General features: G+C 41.8%; 1 pseudogene; it reads right to left on the bottom strand.

Annotated features, from left to right (window-relative positions):
- Positions 1-19,062, bottom strand: part of LOC116895848 — a 179,177-nt pseudogene extending 160,115 nt beyond the window's left edge.
- Between the last annotated feature and the right edge of the window lie 2,583 nt (positions 19,063-21,645).

Genomic DNA, 21,645 nt, shown 5'->3' with positions numbered 1-21,645 from the left:
TGACGCCATCTAATGTCCTCTTCACAGTGGTTCTTTTCTGATGGCATGCGTTAGAAGCACTAACTGTTGTGAGCATTAACTTTGTCTCTGGACTGTAGAGAATCCCCTGGCTCTATCACTAGCCTGAGCACGCTGCTGCACTGATAAGCTGCTGCTTGTCTGTTGGGAAGGGGGAACAGTAGCCATGGCTGCCTTACAGGACTCCTGGGGGTACTAAGACCACACATGTGTAACATGGTTTGGCACACCCTAAACAATATGGCTGCAGTCAGTTATTGTTAGTCTCCAGACACTTTTCCTGCAATTTGGATGAGCTTAATGCATTATGAAAGTTGCTAGGAAAATAAGAGTGAGTACAGAATTAGTACCTAATCCCCAAAGTAGTAATGAGAATTCACTAGTTTGTAAATGAGTAATGAGACTGTGTCTAAAAGCATTCTCCACACAGTCAAAAGGATGTAAGAAGCAACCAAATCTATCTAAGAACTGACTAATCCTGTTTCTTTCCAAGTTGCAAGAGTCTTTGGGTGAACTTCATGACTGTGTGCCTGGCCTGTACCGGTGTACCCAGTGCTAAAAGCAGGGCTCAGCACTTAGGAGGAAGAAGAGAGCTGTTGACCTATAGTCAGATCTCCCCTAAGGGCAGCAGCAGTCAGGAAGATGGCCTGGGCATTCCAGTTGAGGAAGGGGATTTAACATATGTGTGAGGGGAGAAACTGGACTGTTGCTTTGTCAGTTTTAAAATGCTTAATTTGATGAACAATTGTCATACACAGACAACAAGAGTGACAAAAATCTCAGTGTCCAAGAAGAAAACCAGGGATTAAAATAAATACTTTATGTGTACGGGTGCTTTTCCTGCATGTATGTTTGTGTACCACATGCATGCCTGGTGCCCATGGAAGCCAGAAGATGATATTGGGTTCCCTGGGACTTGAGTTACAGATGGTTGTGAGCCATTATGGAGGGGCTGGGAATCGAACCTAGGTCCTTTGGAAGAGCAGCTAGTACTCTTAACCACCGAACAATGTCCCTTCCATTGCCCACCCTGCTCTATAATCTTTTCTTGGTTTTGAGGATATTACCATTCTATAAGCTATATGACTAGATGTTCCGAGGACTTTCTTTAAAGTGAGGTTCCCCTCCAACCACCACCTACCATTTTATATGTATGGGAAATAGCAACTGTGATTACATCCTGGATGTTTTGCATGTTTATTGTTTCTTAAATATCCGTTGGCACTAAGATTATTAAATCCCATGTGTCCTATTGGTACTGGCTGGTGTCAGAGGGAGAGAAAAATCACACTGTGGCATAGTGGCAGTTAGCAGTTGCTACTCTAGAGAAGCAATGGTCAAACTTTTTCTTCACAGACTCCATTTGCACTAAAAATGAGGGAGAGAAAAAAAGGGTGTGTGGATTTGGGTGGAAAAGGAGGTGGGGAAGATCTGGGAGTATTTGGGGGAGGAGAAACTGCAATTAGAATGTACTGTATGAAAAAAAATCTATTCTAAGTAAAAACATAAAAAATTCCAAAGAACTATAGATTATAGTTTTTGGATCTATTCATTTTTGCTATGTGAGAAATTAACACATCTATTTATTAATTCATTTAAAAGGAATACTCATGGGGCTGGGGAACCATCAGTTAAGAGTACTGGCTGCATTCAGAGCCTCCCCACCTGGGGATCCATCCTATATACAGCCATCAAACCCAGACAATATTGCTGATGCTGAGAAGTGCTTGCTGACAGGAGCCTGATATAGCTGTCTCCTGAGGGGCTCAGCCAGAGCATGACAAATACAGAGGCAAATGCTAGCAGCAAACCATTGAACTGAGAACAGGGTCCGCATTGGAGGAATTAGAGAAAGGATTGAAGGAGCTGAACGAGCTTTCAACCCCATAAGAACAACAAAACCAACCAGAGCTCCCAAGGACTAAACCACACCCACACCCATGCAGGCCCATGGCTCCAGCTGCATATGCAGAGGATGAACTTGTTGAGCACCAATGGGAAGAGAAGCCCTTGGTCCTTCTAAGGCTGGACCTCCCCCACCAGTGTAGGGGAATGTCAAGGGGAGAGACAGGAAGGGGTGGGTGGTTGTGGGGGCACCCTCACTGAAGAAGGGGGAGAGGAGATAGGATAGGAGGTTTATGGATGGGAAACCAGGAAAGGTAATAACATTTGTAATGTAAATTTAAAAATATTCAATTAAAAAAACCAAAACGAGTACTGGTTGCACTTCCAGAGGACTCAAGTTCCATTTCCAGTACCAATCATAACTCCAGTTCCAAGGGGTCTGACACCAATTTCTGGCTCTGGCCTCCCAGGCATCAGGAACAACATTCATACACATAAAATAACAAAAATAAATGACTCATTACTTCTGAACACAGAAAAGATACTTTTAATGAAAAGCAATTATTGCTATGTCCATGTCCCCTCTCAAACTCATGCTGAACCTTACATCATCATGTGCAACATTATCAAGAGGTGGATCCTTTATGGGATCAGATCAGACCTTATGGATAAGATCAGTGCCTTTTACAAAGAAGGGGGGGGGAGCCACACCCATTTCCCTCTTCTACCCTTTTACCTTGTGAGGACCCAGCACTGGGCACCATATTGGAGGCAGAAAGAACAACTCTAGCCAGAAACTGAACCTGCTAGAGCTTTGATCTTGGACTGTCCAGTCTCTAGACCTGTATGAAATGAGTTGTTTGATGTATAAATTACTTAGTCTTAAGGTTTTGAGTTTTTTTCTTTTATCAGCTTTGGCAGACCATGACAATTATATTTTTAAAACAAGAAAATTAGGAGAGTCACATTGTTTGTATATTTTTTTCACAAATCTTAAAAATATCTTGATACACCAAGACATAGATTCCCAGACTATCTGGCTTTTGAATAAGCATGCTGTGATCTCTCGTATCAAGAAGACTACTACTTGTGAGATTGTGAGTACAAAACACAAGAATCCTCTTAGTTCTAGTATGAAATGTTTGAAATGTAACTTTTAATTAGTTAATTAGTATTGATACATGCTTGTGTATGCATGCATGTATGCGTGTGCATGTGTGAGTGCATGTGTGTGCAAGCACGCCTCTGTGTGTGTGCGTATGTGTGTGTGTGTGTGTGTGTTACATGTGCAGAAGTGACATGGCTATCTGTGGAGGCCAGAGGACAGCTTTGAGGAGTTAGTTCCCTTCCTCTGCTGTGAGTTCTGCAAACAAAATTCTGATCACTAGATTTGTGTGGCGAGCTCTTTGCCTGCTGAGCCATCTTGAGACCTCATGAAAAGACATAAAGGTCAAAATTACATTCTTTCAGCTAATTTCAAAGGAAGGAGGAAGAAACAGGAATTTTTGTTTGTTTGGGAACCAGCAAGCCGACGCTCTAGAGGCAAGGCAATGGATCCAGAGTCAGATCAGGTTCTGCCACTGTGTGACCGGAAGTTATTCCAACATCCTACTATGTGTTAGGCTTTTTGCCTTTAAGATGAAGTTGATTCTAGTCCCCCTTCCCCAGTCACCATTACTAATAGTGATTGCGAAATGAGCGATGGGCAAACGTGTCTGGCTCAGGTGGGTGCTGAGCCTCACCATCTGCTTCCTTGGTATTTTCCCTGTAGTTAAAGATCCCCATCCCTTAAGAACCCCAGCTTCCTTAGTGTCGCTGAAGCTGCTCTGAGTGGTTCTGGGGTCTTGTTCATCTCTAATGTTCTCTGATTTTCTTCGAAGTTCCCTTTCCCACAGTCAAGGAGCAAGCACAAAGAAGGTGTTTGTGATCCGACAAGGCACCTGTTTGTTGTTGATGTATTTGGTGGGGTTTCCTCCCTTTAAATCGATTTAAAACTTCTGGAGGATTTAAGAGCAAAAATTGGTGAAGATATGCTGTTTTCCTCTGGAAAAATTAAATTTAGCTGTTGCAATTGGAGCCAATATAGACATCAGAGCAAACAGAACTTAAAAAATTTATTTCCAGGTCCTGTGGTGTTTTCAGGTCAAAGTCATATTAAGGTTTATCTCATGTCTAAATTTAATTGAAGAGTAAATGAAAATATGGGAAAAGTCTTTGCTGACTTTTCAGTTTATAGAAGTGCACAGAGTAGGAAATAGCTTTTAGTGGTGGTAGGGACTAAGGAGCCTGACTTCATGAACCAGGAATACAGGAGACAAACAGCTAACAGGCATACTGAAAATGGCAAGTGTTGGCCCTACACTTTGATTGAGAACCCGGATCAAAAGAAATCAATACAAATGCTTTAGTTTATTTTTTTCTCCATTTTCACTTAAGGACTAGTCTCTAATAATGAAATACAGGCACCAAGCATATTAGAAAGGAGAGAAGACACATGGTTTCCAAGGTAATAGGACTCACAGAATGTGTTTCATGCTTCTTAGTCTAAATTTACCAGTGCCTCACTATAGAGCCATGTGGAGAGGCAGGAGGGTGTACACATCTGAACTTAATTGGAAGGGGGACACATGGGAATGATATTGACCCTGCTATAACTGAAGCGGTCCTCTTTGCCATAGGCTCAAGGACAGAACAATAATCAGGCTTGACTTTGGCATGAAATGCACTAGAAGTCAAATGACAGAAACTTGTGTTGATAATGAAAGGTAATACAACAAAGGGAAATAAAATGGGGAAAAAAAAGCTAAACTTTTGCACCTAGAGGTGACTTTCAGGATAGCAGTAATAGAGTTTGTAGATAGAATTGTTTGCTTGGTATAAAATTATATTGGTGATTTTTGTGCTGCTGATGCTTCGAGGGTAATGTTTATGTCATTTTCCCCATCAAAAGCCGTTAGAGAAAATAATTGAAAGCATGGGGTCTTGAAGGCTGAGGAACATGTTCAGATTAAACAGCAAACTCCTTCTGACAAAGAGGGATGTATCCGTGCTCAGAAGAAAGGAACTGTAGCTATAACTAGATATATTAAGAAATCTGGTACTTGAGGTAATCATTGGAAAAATGAGTAACATTTTTCATCTTTCCCCAAACTACATAGATCTGAAGAAGCAAAGACTGGTCTGCCACTGTTTGAACCCACAGTAACTATCTCTGGCCCTTATGCCAAATGAAAATAGAAATCACCCACTTTCAGCTTGTTTCATCATCAAAGCTGTGCCCTGTCATGTACCCTGAAGTCCTCCCAGGGGGCAGTGTCACAAACACACCCACATCTCCTTCATCTTTTCTTTCTTTTTCTCTTTCTTCCTTTTTCCGTGCAATTCTATTTCTGATTATGTCCTCAAATCTGTCTTCAAGTTGCAGATACTACAATGCTGGCTGACGCTTTTGAAGCACCAGGCAGTGAGCTCATCTATGAACGATTGGAGGTATGGCTATAGATATCCAGGATCAGGTATCCAGGGAGGTGCACACCAAAATGGCAAGAAGAATCAACAGGAAGAAGAGAGGGGAGTTGGGCAAGCCTAGCTGAAAGAATGTTGTTGATGTCATCGGAGAGGACCTAGCATCCACTGGGGATACACAGTAGATGCTCTAGTGACAGTTGACTGAAGTCCTAAGACACTTCATGATGTGGGCAGCACACAGCTACGTAATACATTCTACTGATGACTAATTAAGCTGCAAATTGACCTCTTTTCCCTGCTTATCTATTAAGTGATCTGCTTCACAACTACGAGGATGACATTTAGATGTCAATACTGTCTGTCCTCTAGATTACTAGAGCTTAAACAAAACTTGAAAGGAGGAAAACTTTAAGACCATTCACTTGAAATTGGTGGACGTGGTGAAGAGAGGAGCACAGGGTGTGCTGTGGGGCTGTGGAAAGAACTAACTTTTCTTTCCCTCAAGATTGGTCTTTGAAACACAGCGATGCTCTCCTGTGATGGAAATAGATACTTGTCAGTTATTCATCTTTCTATTTTTCATCTATTGGGTTTATGAGAGGGATGTACTTTCTACTCTACTTCTCATTCTCATGGGATCTCAAGACAAGAATTGGCCAAAGAGCTGTGTGTGTCAGTAAAACATATCATCTTCCACCGAGAACATTCTTCTACTAGTGGAAATTCTCCATTGCTCTTTTGCTGACTCTACTTCACGCTGGAGAACTACAGATAGCGAAGTACTCATCATCCAGGCTCTAGTGGTATGGTAAGGAGCAGGGATCTTGCTATTTCTCCCACACCAACTACCAGTGTGTCACAGAAGAGCTCTGAAGTATCCTGTAAAGGCCCACATGTTGTAGGCTTGGTCTACAGCCTATGGTTCTATTGGGAGGAGATGGAGCCTCTAGGAGGTAGGGCCTAGTGGAAGGAAGGTAGATCACTGGACGTTTATCACTGAGGTGCCTCATCAGGAACACACCCCTCCTCTGCCTCCTGACTTCTGTGAAGTGAACAGCTTAGGTCTGCCACATGGTCTGTGCTATGATGCTGTGTTTCATCATAGGCCCAACACAATGGGGTCAGGTGACCAGGGCCTGAAACCTCAGGAAATATCAACGATATCTATCTGTCTGTCTGTCTGTCTGTCTGTCTGTCTATCTATCTATCTATCTATCTATCTATCTATGATATCTATCTTTATATATCTATATCTATATATATCAATGATTAGATATGAAAGGGAAATATCATAAATATATGAAGTCTTCCTCCCTCTGGGCTATGGAGGTTAGTCTTTACCACAATATAATTTTTATTTTGACTTTATGTAGTCACCACTTGACTCTTCTACTACAAGAGAATTATTTAATTTGCTATTTAAAAGAAGAATTATTTATGTTATTTTATGTGTATATGTGTTTGCCTGTGTGAGTTTATGTGTACCATGTTTGTGCAGGAACTCATGGAGACCAGAAGAGGGTGTCAGATCTCATAAACTGGGATCACGGGCAATTGTGGGTGCTGGGAACAAAACCCAAGTTCTCTGCAAGAGCATAAGATGCTTTTAACCACCAGTTTTTCTAGCTTCATCTAGTTTCTTAAACATTTTCTGGTACACATATCTCTGGTTCCTTTGCTTGAGTTCTTTAGCATCACATCTTGCTGGGCAGATTAACAAGTTTCTGGATCTCGTTCCTAAAATATTGGGCCTCAGTAGGATCAGTGTGAGGTCCAAAAATCTTTTTAGTTAACTGAATCATTAATTTCCTGATTATAGTACTAGAGTCTGAATCTGTGAGTTTATAGATACTAGAAAATGCTTTATAACTCCCAACCATCTTTAATATTTTAAGAGTAATAGTCATGTATCCTTTTGTCTGTGTGTGTGACACTGGTTCAGAAGGGAAATCCATTTTTCAAGAGAAAATGCAGATCTGTAACATGCTATAAAGATTCAAGCAGGGCTGGAGGGATGTCCAGGAATTAAAGGTACCTGCTGGGTAAACATGAAGAGAGGAACTGGGCGAAAGCAGAGTACAGTCTTCCCATTCCTACAACCTCAGCACCAAGTGGAATTGTAGAAACAGGGGAACTGCAGAGGCAGGAGGATTCCTGGGTCTTTAAAATTTCTGTGTGTGTGTGTGTGTGTGTGTGTGTGTGTGTGTGTGTGTGTGTGTGTGGTGCAGGTGCCTTTGGAGGTCAGGCATCAACTCTCCTGGAGCTGGAGTCAGAGCTGGTAATGAGCTGCCCAACACCAGTCTAGAAAGTGCTTGTAAGCACTGGGCCATGTCTCCCACAGGACTCTGGGCCTTGCTGACTGCCAGCCTGGCTGAAAAACTTGAGTTCTAGATTCAGTCAGAGATTTTTGCCTCAAAGAAAGAAGGCAGAGAGTAATAGAGGGTGATATCCACAGCTCCTCTCCACCCTGATGCCCCACCTCAGACTCTAGCTACTGTCTCTCAGGTTCTCATAAACAGACTTGTTCAGATATCACTGAAAAGGTGAATGAATTTGGGGTAAGAATAAATGTAATGACTATAAAGTTCACCAGCTCTAATTTAGGGTGATACGAAGCAGAGATAAAGTGAAGACACAGAATTGGTGATTAATAGACCTGACCACGTTCTAAGTGAGAATTCCAAAGATTGTAAATCATTTGAAAATTGAAGTGATGGCCTGGAAAATAAGCCCCAAATAAAGAAATATCCACTAAGAGTTGGATTAGAGGAAGTAAAAGGAGGATCTTAATGTTGGGTCTATGGGACAATTTCTTCATAGCTTGCTTGGTAGAATGGGAGGATTGGGAGCTGTAGGGTCCATAGCAGACTTGACAAAGGACAGGAAGAAACCCATGTTCAACATTACATGGAAAGTTCACATAGAACCCAGGATCATTCAACATCTTGCTCCAGACCTACAATTTCACAGCCTTTGATGAAAAGATTTCAAATGTCCACCCCCTTGAAACAGATATTTAATCCATATTCTTCTCTAGATTGGATTAAAGCCAGGTACTATTTTGACCTCCTGCTAGAAGATTCTGCTGAAATCACATAAGGAATTGCTCCTCTATAGTTTGATGGAAAAATATTTTGTAAATATAATGGCTTTTATTTTTCCATCTCTCTCTAGCTCTTTATTTTTTCTCTTAGATACTAGTTTTATTTTTTGAACTCATATCTTCAGATACTTGAAATTAGTATAATTGTACCAGTTTCATGAATTCCGCATTGTATGCCAGAAGGTAGCTTAGGACTCCTTTCTCTTGTAGGTTGTGGTAGTGAGTGCCTCCTGTGATTGTTGAGAGGAGGTACGGTAGCAGCCAGCACCACAATGTCACAAGACTGTGACATTAGAATATATGGTATCTCCATGCTTCAGAAATGAGGGTCTGAAGAACAGCCAAACTCTATACAGCAGGGCAGGGGAACCCACAGAAACTGGGAGCAGCCAATCATCCACAGACAGGATGTCAATGTTAGGCATCGACTCCAGTGTCACTAACCATTACACATGTGTTGCTCTGTCTGTCTAGGAGGAATTTCTTTTCCCCGCAAGACTGTCCTTGTGGTTACTTATAAACACATCTTATTTGCAAAAGCATGCAAGTGGTGATTAATAGACCTGACCACTTTCTAAATGGTCACTTTCTTAGGTTTCCTGTTGATTGCAGACTTCAGTCCTTCAGTCTACACTATACCTCTACTCTGAAGATCAGACTATATTGCTGTAAAATATATCACTCTCTGGAGAACTCCAGAAGCCATAGACACAGTATGAGATGTTTGCCTTTCCCTATACAGTTAAAAAAAGAGAACACAATCCCTCCTACTCAGCAGTCTTTTACAATACCCGGGCCCAGGGATGGGATGAGACGAGACACCACTGAGAACTAGCTCCTTTAATAACAGATGTCACTAACTAGCTTTTCCATTAGTTCCTTGTGTATTTGACTTCTGAAATTTGTTGCCCCTTCAAGGTCCAAGTCTCTTTCATCTATCTTCTTAGTTATATTCAAAATTATTATTCTTTGCTAAGGTGGTCGACAAGGCCAAGTCGAGCCAGCATCTGAGTAAGAGGTTTTTTTCAGCTTAATTTCCAGGAGCCAGCCAAAGAAGCCTAGAGAAGTAAGAGCAAGGTACATTTTCCCCACTTTCTCCACAGCCATACCATTTCCTCATGCTTTCAATTTAGTTTTTGAATTGTGTAGAAGACAGCATGGAAAAATGGACTTGCATATGCAAAAAAGTGTATGTCCCTGCACACTTATGTGCACATGCACACATAAGCATCATAGACTTAGAGAGTCAATGACACCTGAGTTCTGGAGTGTCTGCAGCTCAGCCCTTAAATTATGGTTCTAGTTGTCTGCTTCTGTCTTCCTCAGGCCCTCCTTCTCTTACATTAACTTTAGTCCCAAAATTCTTCCCAAGAAATGACCTACACTCTTTCATTTAGATTAAAAAGATGAGTGGGTGAGACCCACTCTTATGTAGTTGCCTTGGAGCAAGCCCTCCCTGGTTATACATGGTTGGTTATGGGTCATGTCCACCTTTAAACCTGGTCTGAGACCATAGAAATGGGCGGTACTGTTGGCCAGGCCTTGGCTATCCCTCTGAATACATGGTAAGATAGGAAATGAAGGAGAGAAGTTGGATTCCCAAAAGAAAATAAAAATATTTTTACTGGAAAGACTAATTGCTAGAAATAAAATCTGTTTTTATTTTAAACACAAACTGTGTACTGTGGTTGCCATGTTGATATCACTCTGTTCCTGAAAGTTGAAGCTTAGAGGTCTTATTAGACTGCCAAGAGAGGCAAAAGCTGGGTGCATTTCATTATTGTTCTCTTAACCAACCAATTAATACATAAAATAAAGAAGTCTGGTGCCAAGGAATAGTGTCTTTTATTAAGCCTGTTTTAGAAACCAGGATTGAATATACATAAATAGAGTTAATATTCATTTTTCTCCACTAGTGCCACACAGTCACTGTAAGACCCAAACTTGTCAATCTTGTCAATGTGAAGTGTATTGTCACATACATGTCATGTGATTCATTATTTTATAAGTGCTACAAGACTTTTTATTGCTTTTGGTAATGAAAGTGACGAGTTGCCATTTGTGCAGCTGTGAAGCAAAGCTCACCTTGACATTGAAGAGATTTCACTGGAAATAAAACTCTGCTGGTCTGTGCCAGATTCCTTTACATCACAGTGAGTGGTGCGGGTGGATGCTGGTCCAGTCCCAGCCTCTAAACTGAATAGGGTGATGTTTACCTATAATCCCAGCACTCAAGAATCAGGGGCATTAGGATAAAGAGTTTGAGGCTATGCTTGGCTCCATATTGAGGTTGTGGCTAGCCTGGGCTACATAAAACCCTGTCTTGAAAAACCCAAAGAAACAGGCCAAACAGATAAGAACCCAACCCCATAACTGAGTGAGCCTGACTTCATTTATAAAGCAGAGTAAGAGAACCCTTTACACAGTGCTTTAGAAGATTCAATTCAAGCGTGACCATCTTCACAGCATTGGCTAAATGCAATTAATGTTAACAAATATTTTGCAGGAGATCTAGATGACTGGTCACTAGTCCTTTTGGTAAGTGTTTTGTCTGACAACTTTCTGTGCTAGTTGAAGGTAGGCACCGTGGTCTGGCATTTGCAGCCTCCATATCTCTAACTCTTCTTTATGACATAAGCAGAACAGTTGAGAAAGCTGAATATTGAATGAAATTTTATGTGGAAAGGTTCTAACTTCTAAATTATAGTGAAAAATACAGATAAAATACCTATTAAAGGAATAGAAAAAAAACTAACATTCATTTATTGGTGTAAATTAAAAATGGGAATGGGGAGCTAGCTCACTAGTTAAAAGCACTGGCTACTATTCCAGAGGACCCAGCTTCAGTTCCCAGCACCGCATGGCAGCTCACAACTGTTTGTAACTTCAGAATGTCCTCCATGGTCAATGAATGTATGGTGCACTTACATACATGGCAGGGAAACACACACACACACACACACACACACACACACAAAGAAAGAGAGAAAGAGAGAGAGAGAGAGAGAGAGAGAGAGAGATTAAAAAATAAAAATATAGATACTTGAACACATAAGCCACCAAAGGCAAACATGGACCACCTTCCAAGGGGCCTTGCCCCTCCTAACTGAACCGAGCTGTTAATTTGATATTTTAAAGGTACAGATCATTTGTTTCTGCTGGCTTAGTGCTCTTAACCACTGAGCCATCTCTCCAGCCCCTCAAATTCTTTAATGTGCTCAAAACTAATCTTATAGTTGTGCTAAGTACAAATGTAACTCATTTCTACCTACAACGTTGGTCTATGGTTTCAAGGTTAAGCCTGAAAATAACTCTAGCTCCATGCAGTTGTTACTGACAAAGGATATTTTTCACCGTTCCTTCATGTCAAAGAACTTGATTTCCCAGGACTGCTATCAGCAATGAAGCATTTAGGCCTTTTGGCAAATGTTTGAATGATTCCAGATAAAAGAAAAAGGTTATGCAAGTTCTAAAGGTCTGAGGAAGTGATTTAAGGTATGTGACAAATAAGACGCAAAGACGATGCACGTGTGTAAGATTTCAAGAGTTCCAAAGTTTTAACATATTGATCAAGTGAGTTCAGATAAGCTATTAATCCAGCCCTGGTAAAGTACTGGCTACTGTTCTTGATGACAGGCTCAAACATTTGGTTGTTTTCTAAATATAGACTTAAAATTGCTTCTTAATTTCTAAGTATAAACTTAAAACCGTGCTAAAATCACCTTTATTCAATCCACACAGACACAGAAACGCTTCTGTCATGTTGAAAACTTTTCAGGCCTTGGTCTTGCTATGGCTCAAAGGTATGCGTCCACTCCACTGTTTATGAACACTTATTAACTGCTTTTACTACGACGAGGATTTCTGTGCAGATTACAGACAGTGGTCATGCTAATTTATATCAAACTTTTATCTTTGTTCATAGACTTTAAGAAGAGTATGTAAGCTTCAGGGAGTCATGACTTGGATCTTCCTGTCCAGATTAAATGGACTCTGGTATCCCTTGCCCGATAAACATTCCTGACAGTCAGCAGCTTAAGCTTTCTCACTCACTGTCTATCCCTGAGGATCAGCTCTTTCCTTCTGATCTTGGATTCCTTTTCACACCTCCAACTTCCAGGACTTGGAAGTTTCAAATGTACACTCACAATAAAGGTTTTCCCTTAAATTTCCTTTTTAAATGGAATATTTTATGTCTTTACACTTCAAATATTATCCCCTTTCCAGGTTCCCCCTCTCCCATATCCTCTGCCCCTCCTTCTATGAGGATGCTACCCCTTCCACCCATCCACTCACACCTCAACACCTGGCATTCCCCTACTCTGGGGAAACAAGCCTTCACAGGACCAAAGGCGGCTTCTCCTGTTGATGCCAGACAATGCCATCCTCTGCTACATATGTGGCTGGAGCCATGGGTCCCTCCATGTGTTTTCTTTGGTTGGTGGTTTAGCCTCTGGGAATTCTAGGAGGTCTGATTGGTTGATATTGCTGTTCTTCCTATGGGGTTGCAAGCCCCTTCAGCTCCTTCAGTCCTTTCTTTAACACTGGGTCCCCTAAACTTCTTACTTTACCTTCTGTCCCTAGTCTATATCTTTCCCAGAAGATTCCCATTAAGCTGACAGATACCTTCTAGGAATCATGTGAGGCCTGCAAAGTGCTCCAAAATGAATTGCATTATGTCAGCTTTCGATGGTCGGGCAGAACCAGGATCAGAATTCCAGGGGAGATTTGGACTTGCCGGAAGCCAAGGTGAACCAGTCTAGCTGATGTGATTGTTTCCTGTCTCTTCAGGCTGGGTCAGTGAACCAGATACAAATGCTCTCTGCCATTGTCTGAATCCCCTCCCCTTCACAGCTTATGATCAGTATTCCACATTAGCTTTTCTCTAGACTCTGCCCAACAGTTACCTAGCAACCGCCAGGTACAAGCCAGGAGCCAGGCATATAAAACTGATTGGGCTTCTCTCTATCTTTCTCTCTCCCTCTGTGTTCCCAGCCAGCCTCATCCCTTCTTTCTCTCCCCCCTCTCTTTTTGTCCTTCTCTGTCCTGTTTCTTTCTCTACCTCTCTTTCCTCTTCCCTTCTCCAGATTGCCTTCCTAGGTACCAGGTAAACTTCCTTTTGTTCTATGCCTGTCATATGGATAATACTTCAGGGGGATGCCTCTACATGGGCCTGCTAACCCATCCTTCCTGGGACCTAACAACAGCTGCCCCATCTCCAGCATTAAAACAGTCAGAGGTTTTCTTCCTATATCATCAACAAAAGGCTGGAATATTGAGTTCAAATGAAATTCCTTGTGATGGTTTGTATATGCTTGGCCTCGGGAATGACACTGTGTTAGGAGGTGTGGCCTTGCTGGAGTAGGTGTGTCACTGTGGGTGTGGACTTTAAGACCATCATTCTAGCTTCCTTGAAACCAGTCTTCCATTAGCAGCCTTCAGATGAAAATGTAGAACTCTCAGCTCCTCCTGCACCATGCCCAGCTGAATGCTGTCATGCTCCCACCTTGATGATAATGGACTGAACCTCTGAATTTGAAAGCCAGCCCCAGTTAAACAATGTCTTTATAAGAGTTTCTTTGGTGATGACATCTGTTTACAGCAGTAAACCCCAAACTAAGACAGAAGTTGGTACCAGAAGTGGGGTTTCTCAATCTTCACACTACTAACACTTCACTGGGCCATTCTCTGTCCAAGTGGCTGACCTGTGGATGATTCGTGGCTGTTCCCTACTACAAGTAGCTGGCACTCTTGGTCATAAAATGAAAAATGTTCTCAGGGTCCTGATGGCACCTGAGAGGAAAGAGCAATCAGCACAGGTGAAAAGCATGGTGTAACTGACAGTGTTGACCATTTACATTCTGCAGCTCAAATGCCATAGAGATAGCTTATTAGACAAACAAGCCTTATGCCCACAGCAACCATCAACATTTGTGGAGGCCCACACTCTGCTGGCTCTTTTCCAAGGGTGGGAACCATGTCATTCTGTCCCTTGCCTGGCCAAGTAGAGCTTGTCAGGTAGTGAAATGATGTCTGTCTTTTTTCTTTTCCTTTTTGATGATGTTCTTTTTTCTTTTCCTTTTTTCCCTTTTACAATCCATAAAAGAGATGGCTGTCAGCCATGTGATTGCCCTTAATCAAGGTGGCAGTGAAGCCATTACTCCACCTTCTTTATCCCATATACAAGATGAGGACCAGTCACATGTTATCTCAGAACAAAATCATGCCATATGGTTTAAGATTACTTAAGTATAGAGTTTTAATTACTAACCCAGAGTTATGAGTTTTAAGTTAATCTTTTCTTATAGATATTATAGATTTTAATCATATTCAATAATTTACAAGCCAATAATCCCTTTAATTTTTGAGCCTGGATATAGACTTTAAAAGCATTCCTCAGTCTAAAAAAGGTGAGTTCTAATTCAACTTCAGATACCAAATAACATTGAATCTCTATTATATTAGACTTCGTGGCCAGAAAGTCCAGAGGTGAATTTTGAACCCAGGCAGTTGACAGCAGGAGACAGAGACAGGAAAAAGTAGTAGCATTTATTCACACAGTCAAGTTCAGTCAGAAACAAATGTGCAGTGGCCACAAACATTCATACATACAAAATAGACAGCAGGGTCATCCCAAAATTCACAGCTAGATCCAGGTTGGGGGCAGAGTGTTGCTGGGTAGCACCTGGAGCTGGGTATATGGCTGTTCCTTACAACCCCAAGAACATACAAAGATAAATCAGAAATATATGACAAGACAATAATATTTAACAGTTTCTTCCTGTATAACCCAGATACTAGGAATACATTAAAGGAGGGGCCGCTTGTAGTCTTTCCTGGCTCTCCAAACCTTATATTGGGATTATCCAAAGTTTCAGCCTTGGCTAATTTAGTTGCCCCAAGTGAAAACACACGAAGAAAGATCAGACACAAAACAGAGGACAACAGAGACAACAGTAACAGTTGAATTGGTGTCACAGGGAAGTCTCACCAGTCTGACCAGGAGAATTTAAGGAGGTTGTTTCAGAGGCCACCGTGCATAATCCCTTAACTGTCTGGAGTCCTGAGGAACCTGCCTGGGCTTTGCTGTGCAGCCTAGGTGTTAGAACCCTGATGATGGTACCAAGGTGCTGGGCCACTGGGAAGTTTCAACCTTCAAGTGTCACCGGGGCATCACCTGGGCTACAAGGGAGTGAAGAAATAACTGATGTCTCCATATGAACTGTTAATTACCCAGAAATAGCCCATGGCTTACTGGACGTCTTCCAATTGCCTGAATGATAGTGTATAAATCTCATCAGGTTCTTCTAGTTCATCGGATAGGGTGCCTCTTAACCGGAATCCAGGAACAGAGAGGAAGCTAGCTAAACACACTTAGTTTTCTCTGAGTGTGAGTTTACCTTGGAAGTTTGCAATACCTCACCTCTCTCATATTCCAGAGTGAAAAGTGAATTTGTGGTGGCGTCATCTTGCCAGAGCCCCCATATATTGTTAATCTTATGGCTCACCAGAAAAACCAACACCACCATTTTGGGCCAAATTTAAAGCAAGCGTTTATTAAATATTAAATACTGACCAAGAGATGGACTTTGGTCAGGGCCATTCTCAGAAATTTCCCAGCTAGAGTGGCCTTGAGCCATGTGTTCAAGGGCTTATAAGGACAAACTTGCAGGCCTTTGTACTTGCCCATGAGACTTCGTTATTTCCTCAAACTACAATTCCCAGCATAGCAGGAAGTTACCTGGCTTCTGGGCATGTGAGTCTTACAGGTTAATTTTGGGACTACATCTTCTACCAAGGTTGTGTGTTTGAAATTGGTGGAATGTCACCTCAGCCCCCAGGGGATACTGATGAGGAGAATTCTATAAGATTTGAAAAAACAAAAACAAAGCACCACACCCCCAAAATGTTACGAGAAAATGATTATAAATGAGTGTCTAAATTCCTCATGTAGAGAAATGCTTCATGGTACAAAAAAATTTAAAGAATTATCTAATACTATAGGCTTTAAGTATTATTCAGTCTCTCTTGTTTGAGTTTATACTGCTTTAAAATGAATATCTTTATAACAGCAGGATAACCAGCAGGAGTCCTGGTGAGGATCCAGTATTGAAGCCAGACTGACGACTCATTGTGGTGAATATTTGCAAGTGAAGATGTGTGGACAGAGGGATCTCCTGTGGGACACACAGTGATACTACAGCTTCCTCGATGATGAGATGTTTCCTATGCTATTTTGTTTATTTTCACTTGTATTTATTTTCTTTTGTTGTGAAGGATTGTAGGAGAGAAGGGAAGATACAAGGGGATGGAGAGATAAGAGACTGGGTGTATGACGTGAAAGTCACAAAGAATCAATAGAAGGTTGAGAAGAAAGCCTCTAGCCAAGTGAGCATGGCAGCCCACCTACAATCCCAGTGCTTGGCAGGTGGAGACAGAGCAAGCGGGTTGAGTAGGCCAGCTAATTCCGAGAGCTCTGGGTTCATCTCGACTCCATGTACTGGCTGGCTATGTCTGTCAACTTGACACAAGCTAGAGTTATCACAGAGAAAGGAACCTCCCTTGAGGAAAAGCCTCCATGAGATCCAGCTGTAAGATATTTTCTTAGTTAGTGATCGATGGGGGAGGGTCCAGCCCACGGTGGGTGGTGCCATTCCTGGGCTGGTAGACCTAGGTTCTATAAGAGAGCAAGCTGAGAAAGCCAGGGGAAGCAATCCAATAAGCAACATCCCTCCATGGCCTCTACATCAGCTGCTGCTTCCAGGTTCCTGCCCTGTATGAGTTCCGGTTCTGACTCTTTTGGTGATGAGCAGCAGTCTGGAAGTGTAAGCTGAATAAACCTTTTCCTCCCACAACTTGTTTCTTGGTCACGGGCTTTCATTGCAGCAATAGAAACCCTGACCAAGATACCTTGCCTCAGTAAATAAAATGCAGAGTGATAGAGGAAGACACACCTGACATCAACATCTGGCCTCCACACACATGCATGTACATACACATGTACACACATATGCACCGCTATACAAGAATGTGGGTGTATGTGCACACACACACTGACATACAATTTTTTTAAAAAATGCAAAGAAGAATGCATGTAAGCAGTCTTTATGGATTATTTTTAAACTTGTGGAAGTGACAGTTGTAAGCCATGATGCTGTTGGACACCTTGGACAAGATTTGTACTTAAAGAGAAAAGATATAACACCATGAGAGATCCTGATGAAAAGAATTAGAAATGGGATGGAGGAAACCAGTAGCAGTGCGCACTGAGCAGCACAGCTTGTTTACTCTTACACACCCATGCTAGCCGGCCTGTGTGCAAGCAACTAGGAGTTCAGACAAACAGCAAGACAGGTACCGTGAAGATCCAGTGGTAAGACTGCAGCTTTCCAGAGACTTAATGAATACAGTGACCTGGCTCCGGAGATCTCTCAGACACTGGGCCACCAACCAGGTGCATATATCAGCTGATATGAAGCCCCCAGCACATATACAGCAGAGGACTGCCGGTCCTGGATTCAGTCAGAGAAGATGCACCTAACCCTCAGAAGCCCAGGGAATGGAGAGATCTGGGGGCGTGGGGGCAGGGGGCGAGGACATCCTCATGGAGATGGGGCAGGAAGGGGAGGTATGGGATGGGGAACAGTCAGAGAGTCGGCAGGGAGGGGGATAAAGTCTGGACTGTAAAAACAAGATTTAATAAAATAAAAGCAATAACAACAAAAAACAAAACAAAAGCAAAACCAATAGTAACAAAGATAAAAACAATTAATGCTCTAATTTGCACTTTGCCTATGCACCGGTCATGCTTTTTAAAAAGAGGGAAATCCTGAGTGCCGTGTCCATGATTTTCTGAGGGCAAAATGGCGTGGACTTACTCATGGCAACCTGCAATTTGTGAGCCCGCTGAGACCCCTCAAACCTCCTTATTCAATTACCTGTTTTCACCAGTTCTAATTCACTAGCGCGACCCTCTCTTTCTGTCCGCCTGCGGAACATCTGAGTGGAAATGTCCAGGGCGCAGTTGGAGATATGGTCCAGATGTCAGAGGAGGTGCCAAGGTGACGATAATGATGTGGGAAGTGAGCTTTTAGAGGCTATTCATTCTGCAAACAGTCATTTAGCTCTGAGCTGATTAACCAATACAATTCACTCCACAGTATTTATTAGGAGCTAACTGCGCGCCAAGAACTAAATCAGCAGGAGAAGAGGATTAAAACAATTCTGTAATTGCTCCACTCTTTGTGTTCACTGAATGCTTGCTATGTGTATAGCCCTCCGACTTGGAATTTCACTAGTTTTTTTCAAATTTTTATTAACTTTATATTGAATTAAAATATAATCACCTTATTTTTCTCCATTTCTTTCCTCTTACCTTTTGTCTGTACCCCTTCACTTACTCTCAAATTCACGATCTCTATTTCATGGTCATCATTGTATATGCATACATGCCATTAAGTGTTGCATATATACATATGACTTGGGGGATGAGCACGTATGATTGGAGCATCAATTAAAGGGCTCGTCTCTGAAGTTCTCTGTCAGGGGTGGGACTCTGAGAGATTTCTCCTTCTGTGGGAGCATGCCTATCGATTTTACTTTTGTTCACGTACTGTTAGGACAGCCATATTGTCGGGATGTAAAGCAAGTCTTCCGAGCTAAGGGAAGCTCTCCTTGTGGTGGGGAACGAGCATCTTTTGTGAGCTTCAGGATCATTCAGACTCATAGGTAGGCGTAGGTGGTCAGCATGGACTTTAACTGCTAAAGTAAGGATTAGACTTGGAAAAAAGAAAGCAGCACAGGTTGTGGGAAAAGACTTTAAATGACAGAGGACATTTTCGTGTATTTTTTTAAACATATATAGGAAGTTTGTATTTTACATGAAAATACCTGCTTTTCCCTATGGGTTCTTAGCAATCAAGTTGGGGGGGTTAAGAGAAAGTAAATAGGTAATTAGAAAAATAACATAATAGGCACCATCAAAAGACTAGGAGGATCCAAGGGGGGAGGGATACACTGTTACATTGTATATAAAATATTCACCCCTACTCATTAAGAAGTTGCTGTAACTGCTCTCATTGGATGGATCCACACATAGTCATACTGATGTTTCAAGTCTATTCTAAGAATGAGAGCACAATTACCACTTCTAGAGTGGAGGATGTACACAAATGTTGCTGTATTGATCCAATGAATTTCCATATTTAAAATTAAGCCGTGAACTAGGAATATAGCTCCATGGGGTAAGGACTTGTGTCTAGAACTCCGGAATGCCCAGAAAGCCGGATGCTGTAGCATTCCTCTGTAATCCCAGTGGCCTATGCTAAGATGTGAAGTAGAGACAGGAGAAATCCTGAAGGCTTGTACAAAGGCCAGCTAGCCTGGCCATGTAACCATGAACAAGACTTCCTCTCATGAACAAGGCAGGAGTGAGTACACAATGATACACACACACACACACACACACACACACACACACACACACACACAGACCCATGCATGCACAACAGCAGCGGGAAGAGAAAGACAGAGCTATAAACTTTTGATTTTATTTTAATTCATTTTTATTATCCAGGATGTGTTTACACATCCATTTAATAATTGATTTTGATAGCATTACTTTTCCAAGGGGACGAAACCAGAACAGTTAAGTCAGATACTTTGAGTATCTGCAGAATGCTGCAAAATCCAGCATCTGTTCCGAATCTGTAGAAATGCTTGCCAAAAGGCGGCCTCTTACTTATAGGCAATGATAAAGATGGAGAGTCATGGTGGTTTTCAGAGTTTTCAAGGCACTATTCCATACATGACTGCATTTCATCCTCACAGCAGCCCTGTGAAGTGAGAATCTTTATCCCCATTGTCTCTACTCTATAAACAAGGACACAGAGTATTTCAGTAGGCAAGTCCTGCCAACATTTAGTCCAAGCCTCTGGTTGCAAACTAGGAGCCCCTCGCATTACTGGTACCTCTCTTGTATCTCCCTGTCCTCAGGTTTGTTTTCCTTTAATGTTTTGGTCAGCAACTATCAATTTGAAGAGCCATGGTGACACACTCCCCATATACCATACCTTACCTGAAGAAACCAGTGTATGTCATGCATGGGAGGGTTTTAGTCTTTGCTGTAGAAGTAACAATGTAACAACAATGTATCAATGTGCCTCTTGAATCATACAACATCTAGTTCACAGTCCTATGCTCAGTAGTTCCTATATTCAAGCATCCTCTTGTTTTCTGTCCATTCAACCTTTTCCTCATCACATGTCTCTCAGGAAGCACTGCTTCTAAACTCTCAGAGGCTTTGCATGTCGGTGGAGCAGTGCTGGGTGAGAAGCACCAGAGTTTGGGGTTTCATTTGTCCAGTCTGGTGTCTGCTGAACAGAGCACATCCCATCTGCTCTCCGAGCATCCTCATTGCTCTCTGCCAGCATCCGCTGAGATGCCTCGGTCCCATCTGGCCTCTGGCAGTCTGGTTCCTGTGACATCTGTTCCAGTCCTCTTGTTCCCACCTCAATGTCACCTAGGTCTGCTGCTGGTCTTTGGTGCCACCTTTCTTTATAGACAGGACAGAGGTCTCGTGGGCCTGAGGTCATGGTCAGAGCCTGTGAACTTGTGTTAGCAACACCCTGTGAACTGCTTCAGACTTCGTTTTACTAGCCCCATAGAGCAGGGGAGCTTTGTGAAAAGTCGTGTGTTCTTCCCAAGCAGTGCTGAGATGTTTGGTTTTTTTTAATCTGTTATTTAGACCGATATGAACCTGACCTTCATGAGGGTGAAGTGTGCAGCATTCCTTATGGGAACACCACTGGTTGTTTTGTCTTTCCCAAGATTCTGCTTCATTTCTAGTCCAAAGATTTTATTTGTTGTTGGTTTTTTTCTTTCAGAATTCCACCCTTACGATTTAACTAAATTGCTACTATGTTTATTTTTATTATCTCTATGATAATTGTTTAATTAACAATTTTCTATAAATTTCACATACCTTTCTTATTCTTGCTTTATACTTACAATAAGATAGCCATTTTGATTTATATGACTGTCACTCGCGTACCGTCTTAAAATGCATATCATTTGGGATATATTTAAGTGAATCAACAGTATTCACATAGCAATGTATACTAACAATAATTATGTACATGAATTACGATTTTCAATATGAGGAAATTACTGCTCTTTTTTTTTTGTCTGTTCTATCCCTGCTGATAGAGTCA

This window comes from Rattus rattus, chromosome 3 (genome assembly GCF_011064425.1).
Source record: "Rattus rattus isolate New Zealand chromosome 3, Rrattus_CSIRO_v1, whole genome shotgun sequence".
NCBI classification, from domain to species: Eukaryota; Metazoa; Chordata; class Mammalia; order Rodentia; family Muridae; genus Rattus; species Rattus rattus.
Note: the sequence above shows the minus strand (reverse complement) of the source record. Positions and strands in the feature narration are given on the sequence as shown.